Raw genomic sequence first — 15,717 nt, 5'->3', positions numbered from 1 at the left:
GAGTGCACTTTTGAGAAAAGCTTTGTTCGCACTGACAAAATCATAATTCGAAATGATAAGTGGATCAAAAAGGGAAACTCTTTAAATTTTCTCCCTGATGCTTGTTATAATATTTTTTCTTAAGCGACCCATTGCAAATTGGGTCGGTGTATATTAAATGTACATTTTAGTTTGGTATTTAGATAACGGTTGCTTAAGACATATGAGGGATCAGACCTACAACTTTAATGGGCAAAGCCCATAGGCCCATAGGCCTATGAAAGGTGACAACCACTCATATTCCACCATACAACAGTTTCTAGAACATTCGTCCATGTCATACAACCCATGAGCATTAACAACACACATGATGAACCATCTTAACCATAATGGAGCAACATGATGCATAGGTGGAGCATCATGATCACTATTGGCCCAACTGATGGGTTATGAGCATTCTAACACTTCCTAAGTGTACATGCAACCCTAATAACCTTGGATCTATGTTTGTCTAATAATCATGCAAAGTTGTTTTTCCAAGGTTATGAACCTATCTAGCATACATGGGGAATAATTTTTCTTTGTATAAAAGATAGAACTACATACCTTGTTGATGAAAGTGTTCCTTGAAACCTTGTGAGCCTAGCACCTCAAGTGTGATGCCTCAAATGCTTCACACAACACCAAATGCAAAGTATAAACTTGAGAGAATACTCTAACACACTCAAAATCAACCAATCCCTCTTGTTTCTCTAAGTGTAGCCGATTTTGGGGAGATACATGGTCCTTATATAGTGTGTTGCATTAGAAAAAACCCTAATGTAACATGACTCTTCATTTCTCAATCCATGGGTTAACTCCACGGAGCATCCTATTGGTGGAACCCAACTTGATAATCCATGGAGCCTTTTAGCCCACTATATAAGATATGGAAGATTTACATAATCTACCCATATATTTAATTAGTTATATTTTTGATCACTTAATTAATTCTAAATTAATTCTTGATCAAAACTAATTAAATAATATTATTAATATATTAGAACTTATAATATATTAATAAACCATATGTGTTATTTCTCTCATTTAGTTTATCCAATTACATGGTGCCATGCAACCCAAATGGACCATGTCGGGTCGGGTCAAGTACATACCAAAAATAGTTATGGACTTAGACACCTTATCCAATAGTCTCCCACTTGGATAAGTCTAATAACTATAACTGCAATACTTCAGGAACCGATCGGCAATCGTAGCTCTTTCAAGGTCTCTCGGAACTGAGAAGATATTGATATGCCATTTAAGATAAGTGATCATATAATCCTCTGTTCTAGATATCAACCAGACAATTACATGGAACAATGTCTTACTTATTGTCCAGCAGTTTGTTTCCCAATTTCTGATTTGTTTGACAAAGAACTAAATTGAACACATCAATTAGGTTCTGACCGGGCCCGGTACATAGGTCAAAACAAAATCATCGAGGGGCCCATATACCAGCTTCTAATCCAAGAAGGAACAGATAAACTTCGACTCATATGTTTGTTCTACTACTAGTTGAATCATACACACAAGCACTTTTTATAACATCGAGTTACCAATGCGTTTTCATACAATCAATGCATAACCAATTCATAGGCAACAAATCATATCTCTAGGTTTGAAGACTTATATGATATTACCGTCTCACGATCACTCGGGATAAAATTCCATGAAGTGATTCCAGTGAGCGTGGGTTGATTCCAATACTCAGAACTTATGAGCATTCATGATTGCTGTAGCCATGTCCAACACCTTAGACCTCTGCAACCAATCATGACAGTCTTACTTCATATCTACTTCCAACATATGACCGAATGTAGAAAATTTGAATAATATGTAAAATCACAACATACTATTGTGGAAGTCAAAACATGCAAAAGAAATTATAGTAAACAATTGACAAAAGATAGTAACACTTTACTCATAAATAAACACAACTTTTATTCATCATCAAATGTCAATTACACTTTACAAATTTCATAATTTATCTAACCACTAAAACTTATATCATCCTTTAGCCCTATGCTCTGAGCATGCTGAAGATGCCCCTACTCAGTCCCTTCGTGAGGGGATCTGCTGGGTTCTCTTCTGATGATACCCTCTTTGCCACGAGGATTCCTTCTTCTATGCGATGTCTGATAAAATGATATTTTTTGTCGATGTGTCTAGATCTCCCATGATCCCTTGGTTCCTTGGCTAAGGCAACAACACTTTCACTGTCACAGAAAATTTCCATGGGCTCCTTTATAGCTGGTACAACTCCAAGGTCTCCAATGAAGTTCTTCAGCCATATAGCCTCCTTTGCTGCCTCGCTCGCTGCTATATACTCTGATTCACAAGTGGAATCAGCCACTGTCTCCTGCTTGGAACTCTTCCAAGTGATTGCTCCTCCGTTTAGGGTAAAGACCCAGCCCGACTGAGAGCGGAAATTATCCCTATCAGTCTGGAAACCAGCATCACAATACCCTACAACTCTGAAGTCATCACTCCCACCGAGGGTAAGGACCCAGTCCTTAGTCCTCCGTAGGTACTTGAGAATATTTTTTACCGCAGTCCAGTGAGCTTTTCCAGGGTTCCCCTGATACCTGCTAACCATGCTCAAAGCAAAGGCTACATTAGGTCGAGTACAAGTCATAGCATACATGATCGAGCCTACTGCCGAAGCATAAGGTACTCGACTCATTTCTGCTATCTCAGCCTCAGTACTAGGGCTTTGTGTCTTACTCAATCTGGCGTTACTATGGATGGGTAACTCTCCTTTCTTGGAGTTCTGCATGCTGAATCTCTTCAACACCTTGTCCAAGTAGGTACTTTGACTAAGTCCAATTAGTCTTTTACTCCGGTCTCTCAAAATCCTTATCCATAGAATATAGGCAGCTTCTCCTAGGTCCTTCATAGAGAAACACTTCCCAAGCCAGGACTTAACTTCCTGTAGAGTTGGGATGTCATTTCCTATGAGTAGTATGTCATCCACATACAATACCAAAAAGCTAACTATACTCCCACTAGCCTTGACATAAACACAAGATTCATCTTCACTCCTACAAAAGCCAAATTCCTTGACCTTTTCATCAAAGCAAAGATTCCATCTGCGAGGTGCTTGCTTTAATCCATAAATGGATTTCTCAAGCTTACACACTCTATTAGGGTACTCATTGCTGACAAAACATTCTGGCTGACTCATGTAAACATCTTCAATCAACTTTCCATTAAGAAAAGCGGTTTTGACATCCATTTGCCAAATTTCATAGTCATGAAATGCAGTTATGGCTAACATAACCCTAATAGACTTAATCTTGGCTACTGGAGAAAAGGTCTCATCATAATCCACTCCAGGAATTTGAGAGAAACCCTTTGCAACCAGTCGAGCCTTATAAGTGTGTACATTACCATCCATGTCGGTCTTCTTCTTGAAGATCCATTTGCACCCTACAGTCTTACGACCTGGTACATTCTCAACCAAGTTCCAAACTTGATTGTCATACATGGATTGTATCTCGCTATCCATAGCCTCTTTCCATTTAGCAGACTCGGGGCCTGCCATGGCCTCCGCGTAACTGTTAGGTTCATCTAGACCTATTAGTGTCTCATCACTAATAAGTGTCTCACCTTCCGCAGTAATATGGAAACCATAGTAATGCTCAGGTGCATTCCTAACTCTCGTGGAACGCCTCAGAGGTACAGACTCGTCAATTGGATCAACAGGAGTTTCCTCCTCAAGTTGAGGGCTAGGGTTTGAAGTTCCTTCACCACTTGAATCTTGAATTTCTTCAAGGTCAATTTGCCTCCCACTGTCTCCTTGGCTTATGAATTCTCTCTCACGAAAGACTCCTCTTCTTGCTACAAAGACCACATTATCACTAGGTTTGTAGAAGAGGTAACCAAAGGATCTTTGTGGGTAGTCGATGAAAATACACCTCTCGCTTCGGGGTTCAAGCTTATCATGAGTCTCACGTCTCACGAAAGCTTCACAACCCCAAATCTTGATGTGGTCTAGTTTGGGTACTTTACCAGTCCACATCTCGTGAGGAGTTTTGGCAATTTTCTTTGTAGGGACTAGGTTAAGGATATGGGCGGCAGTCTCTAAGGCATACCCCCAAAATGAGATTGGTAGCGAAGCTCGACTCATCATGGAACGAACCATATCCAACAAGGTTCGATTACGCCTCTCAGCTACACCATTCAACTGCGGTGTCCTGGGAGGTGTCAATTGTGAGACAATCCCACATTCCCTAAGATAGTCGAGGAACTCTGAACTAAGATAGTCACCACCTCGATCGGATCGAAGCATCTTAATGTTCCTGCCCAATTGATTCTCGACTTCCTGTTTAAATTCCTTAAACCTTTCGAAAGTCTCTGACTTATGCTTGATTAAGTAGACATATCCATATCTACTGTAATCATCAGTGAAAGTCAAATAATAACGATTAGCATCCCTTGTGGCATGTTTGAAGGGTCCACACACATCCGTGTGTACAAGATCCAACAAACCTTCACCCCTTTCACAAGAACCAGTGAAGGGTGACTTTGTCATTTTTCCAAGTAAGCATGATTCGCAAATCTCATCCGACTTTAGGTCAAATGACTCCAAGACTCCATCCTTTTGGAGTTGGCCTATGCGTTTCTTGCTTATATGTCCAAGACGACAATGCCATAATGATGCTTTATCCAAGTTATTATTATTAACAGAATCAATACACAAAACATTATTTCCTAAGTTATCAACCACCGATACAGTTTCATACATACCATCACAAGGTAATGCTTTAAAATAAAGAACATTATTAAAGAAAGCATCAATAGAACCAACTTCATTATTAAATGAAAAGGTAAAACCATGTTTATACAATGCATGAAAGGAAATAATATTTCTTGCCATTTCTGGCGAATAACAACATTTATTCAAATTTAAACTAAACCCACTACTTAGCGAAAAAGTATACACTCCAATCTTGGTGACGGGTGAAGCTTTCCAGTATCCCATGATCAAGTTTATTCTTCCTTGCTCCACATTCTCACTTCTTCTTAGTCCCTGCAAATCAAAATAGATATGAATACCACTACCGGTATCAAGGACCCATGAGTCGGAATGGGGTGAGTTATTAGATAAGATAGTGTAAATATCTGCATGGTTGGATTTAACTTTTCCATCCTTCACATCTTGCTGGTACTTTGGGCAGTTCCGCTTCCAATGTGCCTTTTCATGACAATAGAAGCATTCAGCCTCTTTTGGGTCAGAAGAAGAAGTGATGAAACCTTTCTTGGTTCCACTTGAAGAAGAGCCATCAAGGGTCCTAGCCTTGGTACCCTTCAAAGAACTCTTTCTCTTCTTCCCTCTTCCTTTCTCGATTGCCAAGACAGGGGCGGATTTGGTAGGATTAGGAGTAGGAACAACCGCCTTACCCTTAAGACCACTTTCCGTGGTCTTTAAGAGTCCTTGAAGTTTGCTAAGAGTGACCTCTTCCTTGTTCATGTGGTATGTCATGCAAAATTGATCATAACATGAAGGTAAGGAGTGCAAAATGATATCTATTGCAAGCTCCTCGGGGAAGTTCACATTAAGCTTCAGCAAATGGTCCACAAATATTTGCATTTTCTGCATGTGGCCCGTGATGGGTTCACTATCCTTCATTCGGGTTGTTATCATGGAGGAGATGATTTCATACCTCTCTTGTCTTGCACTTTGATGGTATCTTTCCATCAAGTCTTGGTGCATCTCATAGGGTTAGAAATCTTCATAGGATTTTTTGGAGATCGGCTGTCATAGTGTCCATCATGATGCATGCCACCTTGGTGGCATCCCTTTCATGTGCCCTAAAATCAGCGATCTCTTGAGGAGTAGCAACTGTCTCATCAATCTCTTTAAGCTCCTTATCGAGGACATATTCCTTGTCCTCGTAGCGAGTAATCATTCTGATGTTTCTGATCCATTCACTAAAGTTGGATCCATCAAAAGTGACTTTCCCACACAAGTTCATAAGGGTAAAGGAGCCATTAGGATTAGAGCCAGAAGCAGCAGTGTTTACAGACATCTGAAAAGAGAAGAAAGAAAGGATTAGTTTAGATATAGAGATAGTCCTTAATAAAACACCCAAATGTAATATTAAGGCTAGGACCCAATCACAATATATTATACTTAGAAGAGGTATGTCGTAATCTAAGTAATAACATATTTGAAAGGTAGGTGAATGACGATTCACCAATTTCCACCAAAAACGAAATATTAAATATTAAGTTTTAATTTGGTACTTAGAAATTCCTAGATTCTTTTTGAGATTCAATGAAATTTTCAAAGGCATGTTTCAATCTCGAGTGTGCCCTCCAAGTTTTGTGACTGGGATACCGAGGATCACAAAACGAGGTGTGAAGTAACCATGCAAATCACTTGATAACCTTAATGTTTACCCCTCAATCGATGTGCCGGTTAACCACACACGCTCCACCGATACTATGATAAACATTAAGTCACCCTTTACCTACCTTGTTAAGTTCAAGTTAATGTGCCGGTTAACCACACACGCTCCACTAACGACTTAAACAAAGTGTAAAGTGTAATTTCATGGATTAGCACCTTATTCACATTTTCCTAAAGTAACTAAGATTGGGAATTTAATAAAACATTTAGTTACTTTATAATATTCATCGTACTTTTAATGAGAATTTATAAGTCCTTGTCCTACCCGTTCGGCTAACGACCCTCCACTAGTCAAGCAAGCGGTGGGTGAGAGTGGACACCCTTTAAGTTGCCATTTTATAGGCAACAACCTTATAACCACCTTATAGAGTGGCTTCGTGAATGAGACGTACTAGCGGTAAGACGACTTTGATCTTATACATATATATATTATTATTAACTTATAATATTATAAGTATAAGGGTTGAATTTTAACTTTTAAAATTCTAAGGGTTGGAACTAAAGTTTTAATCAACACTTTACTTGTTCCAAAACTTGAGGGAAAGTTTTGTAAACTTTCAAAACTTTTCATTTCTTGTAACTTATGAGTTAATTAGAGTATTAAAAATGAAGACTCTTCATTTTTATAACCCATGTGTTCTTTTAATGGTTTTAAAACAAAGTGACTTTTGGTTTTCCATAACTTGAGGACAAGTTATGGACTCCATTAAAACACATAATGAGCATGAATTAATCTACCACATAGGTTACAAATAATTCCTATGATCATCTAAACAACATAAGATCAAGAACATGAACATGAACACTTTCATGAATCAAAAAATTACACTTAAAACTTTGTAATTTTGATAACTTGTTGTTGTAAATGGATTAGCATGAACATTAAACCAACTAAAATAAGTTTTCAAGTACCAAAACAGTTTAGGGTAATGTTCCTAGTCCATTTCCAACAACTAAAGTCGAAAAACTGCATTCTGAGCCTCCTACTCGCCGAGTGCATGAACCTACTCGGCGAGTAGTGAAGATTCACATGAACTCGGTGAGTCCCCCCATGGACTCGGCGAGTTCATCATCCAGATTGCACAAAATCGACTTTTTTCAACTATTTAGCACAAATAACAAACAAACAAGCCTAGGCTCTGATACCACTGATGGGTTATGAGCATTCTAACACTTCCTAAGTGTACATGCAACCCTAATAACCTTGGATCTATGTTTGTCTAATAATCATGCAAAGTTGTTTTTCCAAGGTTATGAACCTATCTAGCATACATGGGGAACAATTTTTCTTTGTATAAAAGATAGAACTACATACCTTGTTGATGAAAGTGTTCCTTGAAACCTTATGAGCCTAGCACCTCAAGTGTGATGCCTCAAATGCTTCACACAACACCAAATGCAAAGTATAAACTTGAGAGAATACTCTAACACACTCAAAATCAGCCAAGCCCTCTTGTTTCTCTAAGTGTATCCGATTTTGGGGAGAGACATGGTCCTTATATAGTGTGTTGCATTAGGAAAAACCCTAATGTAACATGACTCTTCATTTCTCAATCCATGGGTTAACTCCATGGAGCATCCTATGGGTGGAACCCAACTTGATAATCCATGGAGCCTTTTCGCCCACTATATAAGATATGGAAGATTTACATAATCTACCCATATATTTAATTAGTTATCTTTTTGATCACTTAATTAATTCTAAATTAATTCTTGATCAAAACTAATTAAATAATATTATTAATATATTAGAACTTATAATATATTAATAAACCATATGTGTTATTTCTCTCATTTAGTTTATCCAATTACATGGTGTCATGCAACCCAAATGGACCATGTCGGGTCGGGTCAAGTACATACCAGAAATAGTTATGGACTTAGACACCTTATCCAACACCAACATCCATCATGGTGGCACAACACGGTGTATTTCTTAATTATGATCATCTTCTAAGCATACGTGGATCAACATGGCATAATAAAGGAATCGAGATGGCATGTCATGTACCAAGATGGTCCATGATGGCGCAACATCTCCTCCATGGTGCAACTTCCCTTCTTGATGGAGAAACATCATCTTCATGGATCAACTTCTTCATGGCTCAACATCACCTTGGCGCAACTTCATACATAATGGCGCATCATGCTATCATTTGTAACAACATCCCCAATGTTGGTGCAACTTCCTTATTCATAGCATAACATGATGTTCCATGTTGCTCCAAGGGATCCAAGTTCTCCAAGTTCTCCAAGTTGCTCCATGTTTCTCCAAGTGCTCCAAGTTGTTACACTCGAATCTTGGTAAGTTTTCTTCTAATCCTTTAATTTGTGATTTTGGAAACTTTGGCCCTTACGTGGGGCGTATCTGGATGGTACGTTGGGCGTAGGGGGGGGGGGGTTTAGCGGAACGACATCGTTTTGGGGAGTATGTTTAGGGGTGAGAAAAAACCGAACCGACTAAAGAAAAACCGACAAAACCACAACCGAAAAACCGAAACCGATGCAAAAACCAATAGTGCGGATTTAATTTTTGCAAAAACCGAAGGTCAACGGTGCGGTGCGGTTTATATCCTAAAAACCGGTCCACCAAAACCGAACCGCACCGCAAGCGTGTATAGTAATAAATCAATCAATGCATATTATATACATGCTATTTAAAATAGTTATAAACGATAATATATTTATTATATGTTTATTTTGTGTTTGTATAAGACTATATGGGGTGCAAAAGAAATGTTCTATTGTTAGCCAAACGTACTAATCGATTACATGTAATAAGCTTGTAACAAATTAAGTCAAAATCAACCAACCTTCAATTATTAATTAGTTTGTGAGAGTGGTCACAATTTGTATTTTAAGCGACTTACAATTTTTGATTATGTAATTTTGTTTTGAGCTAAAAATGAATGTATTAAAAAAAACAGCACAATACAAGCTTATATGCACATGGTTTTCAGTTCTTACAGTTTTAAAAAACTGCACCTAAAAACATAAAAAAAAACTACACCAAATTCTTAACACGGTTTAAAAACCGAAACCGCATTTAAAAACCGAAAAACCGAACCATTGCAAAACCGCACCCAACGGTTTTAAGAATGCAAAAACCGCACCATGCGGTTTGCGGTACGGTTCGGTCTGAAAACCGCACCAAACCGCACCATGCTCACGCCTAAGTATGTTGGGCGTGCTCTAAATACATAGGGCGTACTACTCCTGGACATAAACCATAATCTTTAGGGTTAGACCATATATATTGAACCTTAAGTCCCATCTCCTCATCCCATTTCCAACCTCCATCACTTGAAATATTTCCCCTTGCAAAACCTAGCCCCATTGTTGCATTTTGAAGCTTGAGAGTGTGTTTTTGTGTGTCTCAAAGGAAGAAGAAGGTGGTAGTGAATCTTGGAAGCTAGAAGAAAGCTTGGATCTATAAGTCTTACATCATCCTCATCTCCAAAAGCTATAAAGTTCATACCTTGGTGATTAGCTTGTTATATCTTGTGTATATGATGATATTTTAAACTTTTGTCCCCAAATATGACCTTCTTGTGCATGACATTCTACAAAGAAAATGGGTTGTCCTTTTGGATGTTTTTCTAGACTTAGAGTGATTAAAATGTGTTCTTGGCGCTTAATTCTTCCCCATGCATGAGTTTGGTTGTCTTAATGACTTAAGATGTTGGGGTTTCCAAGTGTTAAGCACATTAGGGCCATGCAATACCATAAAGGTGGAAACTTTATGGTCAAGGACAACATTTAGGACTTGGATATGTATTTTGGATGAAAAATTGTAGTATTAAGCACTTAATGGGTTAAGAGCATTCAACTGCGTACGTTGGGCGTACCAGATGGTACGCTGCAGTTAGGCAGTTAGGTCTTCGTCCGTATGGTCGCAATCGTGTACGCCCTGTATACATAGTTGGGTCGACTCGGCTAGCTTGAATCGGCTGATTTTTTGAGTTTGACCAATTTGGACCTAAGGATATTTTTGGGTGATTAGGTATTTATTAAGGTTAGGAAACATTTTTGCATAATAGGTGACAGGTAGAGCCGGTATTTGGAGTAGAGACTTATTTCAGCTTGTGTTCAGTTTAAGATGTGAGTTCTCTCACTATGCTAATGGGTCTAAGGCACCAAGGCTGGACCATTTATTATATTTATGTATCCTAGGATGTAGGATTGCTATGATAATTCTATGTGCGATTTGTTATTTAGATGTCGATATATGGGTGGTTGGGTTGAGGTCGCGCGCCAACAAACCCGATATGGTTGGGTTGAGATTGGAAGTCAACATACCCGGTATGGTGAGGTTGAGGCCGCATGCCAACAAACCTGGATGGTTGGGTTGAGGCCACGTGCCAACAAACCATGGATGGTTGGGTTGAGGTTTTACTGCTCTGTGCTATAAACCAACAAACCTAGTATGGTTGGGTTGAGGTCAAGGACCAACAAACCTTGTATGCATGCTTGTATTATATATGTAATTGTTTGTATTATGAGGTATTTTGGGAGGCTCACTATGTTTCGACTTACATTTTGAATTTCAATGTTTCAAGTACTTTTGATGAGCGGGGAAAGGCGAAGGCGTGACTGTACACACCATCCGAGAGTTTATGTTGATTGATACTTCGATTCGATGTTTTGACTTAATATGATTTTAAACAATGTTTTGGTAACTTTTGAGCTTATGGATTTGTGTCTCTAAAAATTCTTGAATTCATACTTTGTCTAGTCATGGAAAACTAGGCTCCAACTCAAGAAACTCAAGTAAGAAATTAATTCTCATTATGTTAATCTACCATGTAAATGCTATACTTTCAAAATGTTATTATGTTACGTTATTCTATGAATGTTTTATGTTTATGTATAAAAGTAAATTGTTATTCTATCATTTGGTTATAGAATTACAATACAGTTTTTTCGGTTTTTTCGGTTACATTAGGTCCTTAATCATACTGTACATGTTATTCGGGTAATAACCGAACTGAACTGATTAATTCTCGAACCGAACCGAACCAGTATTGGTTAATCGCTTCGATTTTTGGTTCATGCAATTACCCTTATTCGGTTTTTGGGTTATTCAAGTCCGGATCCAGGTCGGTTCGATCCAATTCTGACCCGAAGAACATCCCTAGACCTAATACGGTGATAAAGATGTTCAACTATTGACTTGAACTCATGAATAGTTGAAGCCCAACTAAAGATGGTTTCTTCAAGATAAAAGATTAACCAAAATATATACAAATACAATAACTAAAATATATTAGCTTAAATGTAGAGTCAACTAAATACCATAACTAAAATATATTAAGTTGAATGTAGAGTCAACTAAATATCATCACTAAAATATATTAAGTTGAATGTAAAGTCAAGTATATATATAGAGGGTCCGGATCCGATAGGAACCAAAAAATTGGTAGGAGCCACGAAGACTATTCTTCACCAATCATTTCATCAAAGGCACAAACGTCAAACCCATTTACTTGGTCGAGAAACGTTCGCACGTGCATGAAACGTAATACGGACCCTAGGAAATAATCATGCACGACGAACGTCCATGGAACGTCATTTAAATGGGTTATCTTTTTCATTTATTTTGGTTTTTTTCGTTTTTTTATATTATTTTTTTTTATTTTTCGTTAACAAAATACAATTTTTTTTCTTAAAGAATTATATCCGCGGTTTTAATGTTTTTATATTCTTTTGTTTTTTAATATTTTTACTACATACTTGAATACAATAGTTTTTTTTTTTAACTAAATATCGGTTTGAGTTTTTTTAATGTTTAACAATTATAAAATTTTAAATAAGAAGAATATTAAGGATCATAATATTTTTCATTCATATTTTTTTTAATCATATTATTTTTGGGATCATAAAATTTTGAATCATAGTATATCGAATCATAACGATATTATGCATCATATATTTTGGATCATTTTAATTTAGATCATAATATATTGAATTAAATAAAATTTTTGCTCAATACAACATTCAGATCATTATAATTTTTGAATCATTTAATTTTGAATCATAAAAAATATAATAATTAATGATCATTAAATATTTGATCATAGCAAGTTAAGGATCATAAATATTTTGAATTATCTCTATTTGCATCATAATATGTTCAATATTTTTTTTACAAACTTTTAATTTTTTAAAATCAAGTTTGGTATCTAAAACACCTTAGTTTTTAAAAATTCATTTTACAAAGTCATTAGAAAAGTGAGTAGAAGTATTCCTTATATTTTTTATAATTTTTGAAGATTTTTTTTTTGTGTTTCTTTATAAATATAAAAAATAAAAAATAAAAAATAAAAATTTTTTCAAATTTTCAGGATTGTGCTCTTTTTGTAGATTATTAAATTTTAAGAACTTTGGTTTTTCAGATTTTTTTTTTAAAGAAAAAAAAGTTATGGCTAAAAAACTAAGCAGGTGGAAAAAAAAAACCATCAACCAATAAGGGTTGCATGCTTGTCATGATGGGGTGGAGGCACGTGTCAGCTCCTGGAGAGGTCACATGACCGAATTTTTCTTTCTTTTTCTTTTTTCTTTTAATCTTTTTGTTTTTTTGGCACTTGTAACATCAAAACAATTAACTTTCCCCGTAAATTATCAAAAATCTCGTAATTAATTACGAAAATGTCATATCATCTTGCGAGATTTTGACGATAAATAAAATCAAATCCTGACCATTTATTTTTTCAATCTTAAGGCCAAAAAATTGTCCTCGCGATTCCTATCATTGTTTGAGTTCCTACCTGATTCTAATTCTCCCTCTCTCTCTCTCTCTCTCTCTCTCTCTCTATATATATATATATATATATATATATATATATATATATATATATATATATATATATATATATATATATATATATATATATGAGAGTGTTAATGCGAAAATGCAAATAATTTGTGAAAACGCGAAAACAAGGGAAACCTAAGAGATTATGACACATCAATTTTATATTTTGGACAAGAATCAATCAAAACTTTGAAGTACATGATGATAATCGACGATACATGAAAAATTGTTTCATATTAGCAAAACATATTTGTTAACTTTTTTTATTATGAAAGCTTGAATTTAAAAGTGGGTAAAGACGTGAAAAAAAAAAGATAAATGGTTGTTAAAACCACCTTTAAATCTATATTACAATAACACCTTCATTTGTAAACTTATTATCTTTAATTTATTGCTAATAACTTTAATTTTTAGCGTACATGTGTTTGATGTTTACAAGATAAAATCTGTTTTCACATTTTCGCAAAATATTTATGTTTTAGCACAAACCTATTTGTGTGTTTATATATATATATATATATATATATATATATATATATATATATATATATATATATATATATATATATATATAGAGAGAGAGAGAGAGAGAGAGAGAGAGTTAGGTTCAAATGTTTTTAGCATCTATTGTGTGCCTAATGCACCAATCACAAATTAGCAAATAATTAAATAATTAATTAAATCAAAAAGGGTATTTTGGGTTTTTTGCACCTTGCAATTAATGTGATCATTTAATTAAATCTCTACAATTAAGGAAACAAAATAAAAAAGTTTTATAAACCCTAATGACGACTTCCTCCAAATCGTATGTACCTCTTTTCCATCTTCAAAATCCATCATCCACAATCATCATCATCTTGGCTGCCGACCACCACCGTCGTCATCTCCATCGCCGAATCTTCGTGCTTCCTTGCCGCTACCGCCGGAAACCCGACAAGTCTTTTCCCTATTTCGACTGTAGCATCTACTCCGCTTCGTTAAAGATTCGGTGGTCACTCTTTGCGGCCACCTTTATTGTTGGTCGTGTATCTACAAATGGTTATCTTTCCCCATCGATTTTGGCGCCAAGAAACTAAAGATCGCATCTTCAAATATTGGTTTTCCTTCAACAATCAAATCGATCTAAGGTAAAAATCCTCTATTCTTAATTGTCGATCAACATGAAATTCAATTGACTTATTAAAGATATATATTTAATTTTATGATTTTGTTGATTTTTTTCTCAAAACTAATGAACACATAAAAATAAAAGTAATATTTTATCTTCATCATCGAAAACGATTATTGTTTCAAACTTATCTCAGTAAGTTAAGGAAGAGAACCATAAATTATAATAAAATTGAATTAACATAATAGTCAATTTGCTTTAATTTGTTTTCAGTGGGGCTCAATTTCAAACAAACATTAAAATTGTTTTTGTTTGACGATAAGTGGATTGCCAAAATTTGTTTTTGATAGTATGTATACGGTAGTATTTTATAGGTTCAATTTGGTATTATGTGTGTATTTTATATATGCTTAATCTAATCACAGGTAATTTCTTGAAACAACATTCTGTCATGGCCTCCATGTGTTCGATAAAATGCCTCAATGAAAAAATAGTTAAAAATCATTAATGTTTTTACTTCACTTTGTTCCTTATTCTTTTCAGAACTATATAACTCAATTTAGATTGAGTTGGATGTCATTTTCATAACAATAGGTTGATGCTAGTTCCTTATTCTGTCAGAATTTGCAGTTAAATACATTGAACATATCGAGAAGAAACACATGGAACCCGAAGAATGTTAGTTCCTTATTTTGTCAGAATAGGTTGATGTTAGTTCCTTATTTTGTTTGTTGGATATATTCTTGATAATGCAAATTCTTAAATAATATTCTTGCAGAATAGTTTATTTTGTAAGAATATTATTTGTTGTATTCTGATATAATTGTAGTTAATTATTTGTATGTTTAATGTACAGGTTTTACAAGTGTATCACTACAAATTACTTGGCAATGAATTTCTGGTAGAAAAGGCTTCAAGAATGGCTTGAAGACCTGATGGGAAAGGGTTGAAGAATGAATTAAAGAATGATCACACTCGTTTTTTAAGAATGTTGTTATTTTTTAAGAATTATACTTGTTTATTCTTTCAGAATGTTTGTTATTATTCAATGAATCACAATCATACAATGTAATTTTTTGATATATTATTAGTTCAAGAATCAATTTTGTGTATTCTTTCAGAATGTATTTACTAGTTTATGTTTGACATTCTGCCATTCTGACAGAATAAAATCGAAAAATACATTTATAGTTTATGGTTGACATTCTATCATTATGACAGAATAAAATCGGATTTTTAAATTTGAATTAATTTAAAATATTCATATTTTTAAAAAATAAAGGAATTAATCATCCCTAAAAATCCGAAAATTTTCTTTTTTAATATAGGTTAATTGACTAAAATGCCCTTATGCTGAAA

This window comes from Lactuca sativa, chromosome 3 (assembly GCF_002870075.4).
Source record: "Lactuca sativa cultivar Salinas chromosome 3, Lsat_Salinas_v11, whole genome shotgun sequence".
Lineage (NCBI taxonomy): Eukaryota > Viridiplantae > Streptophyta > Magnoliopsida > Asterales > Asteraceae > Lactuca > Lactuca sativa.
The sequence above is the reverse complement of the archived record's forward strand: the minus strand, read 5'-3'. Positions refer to the sequence as shown.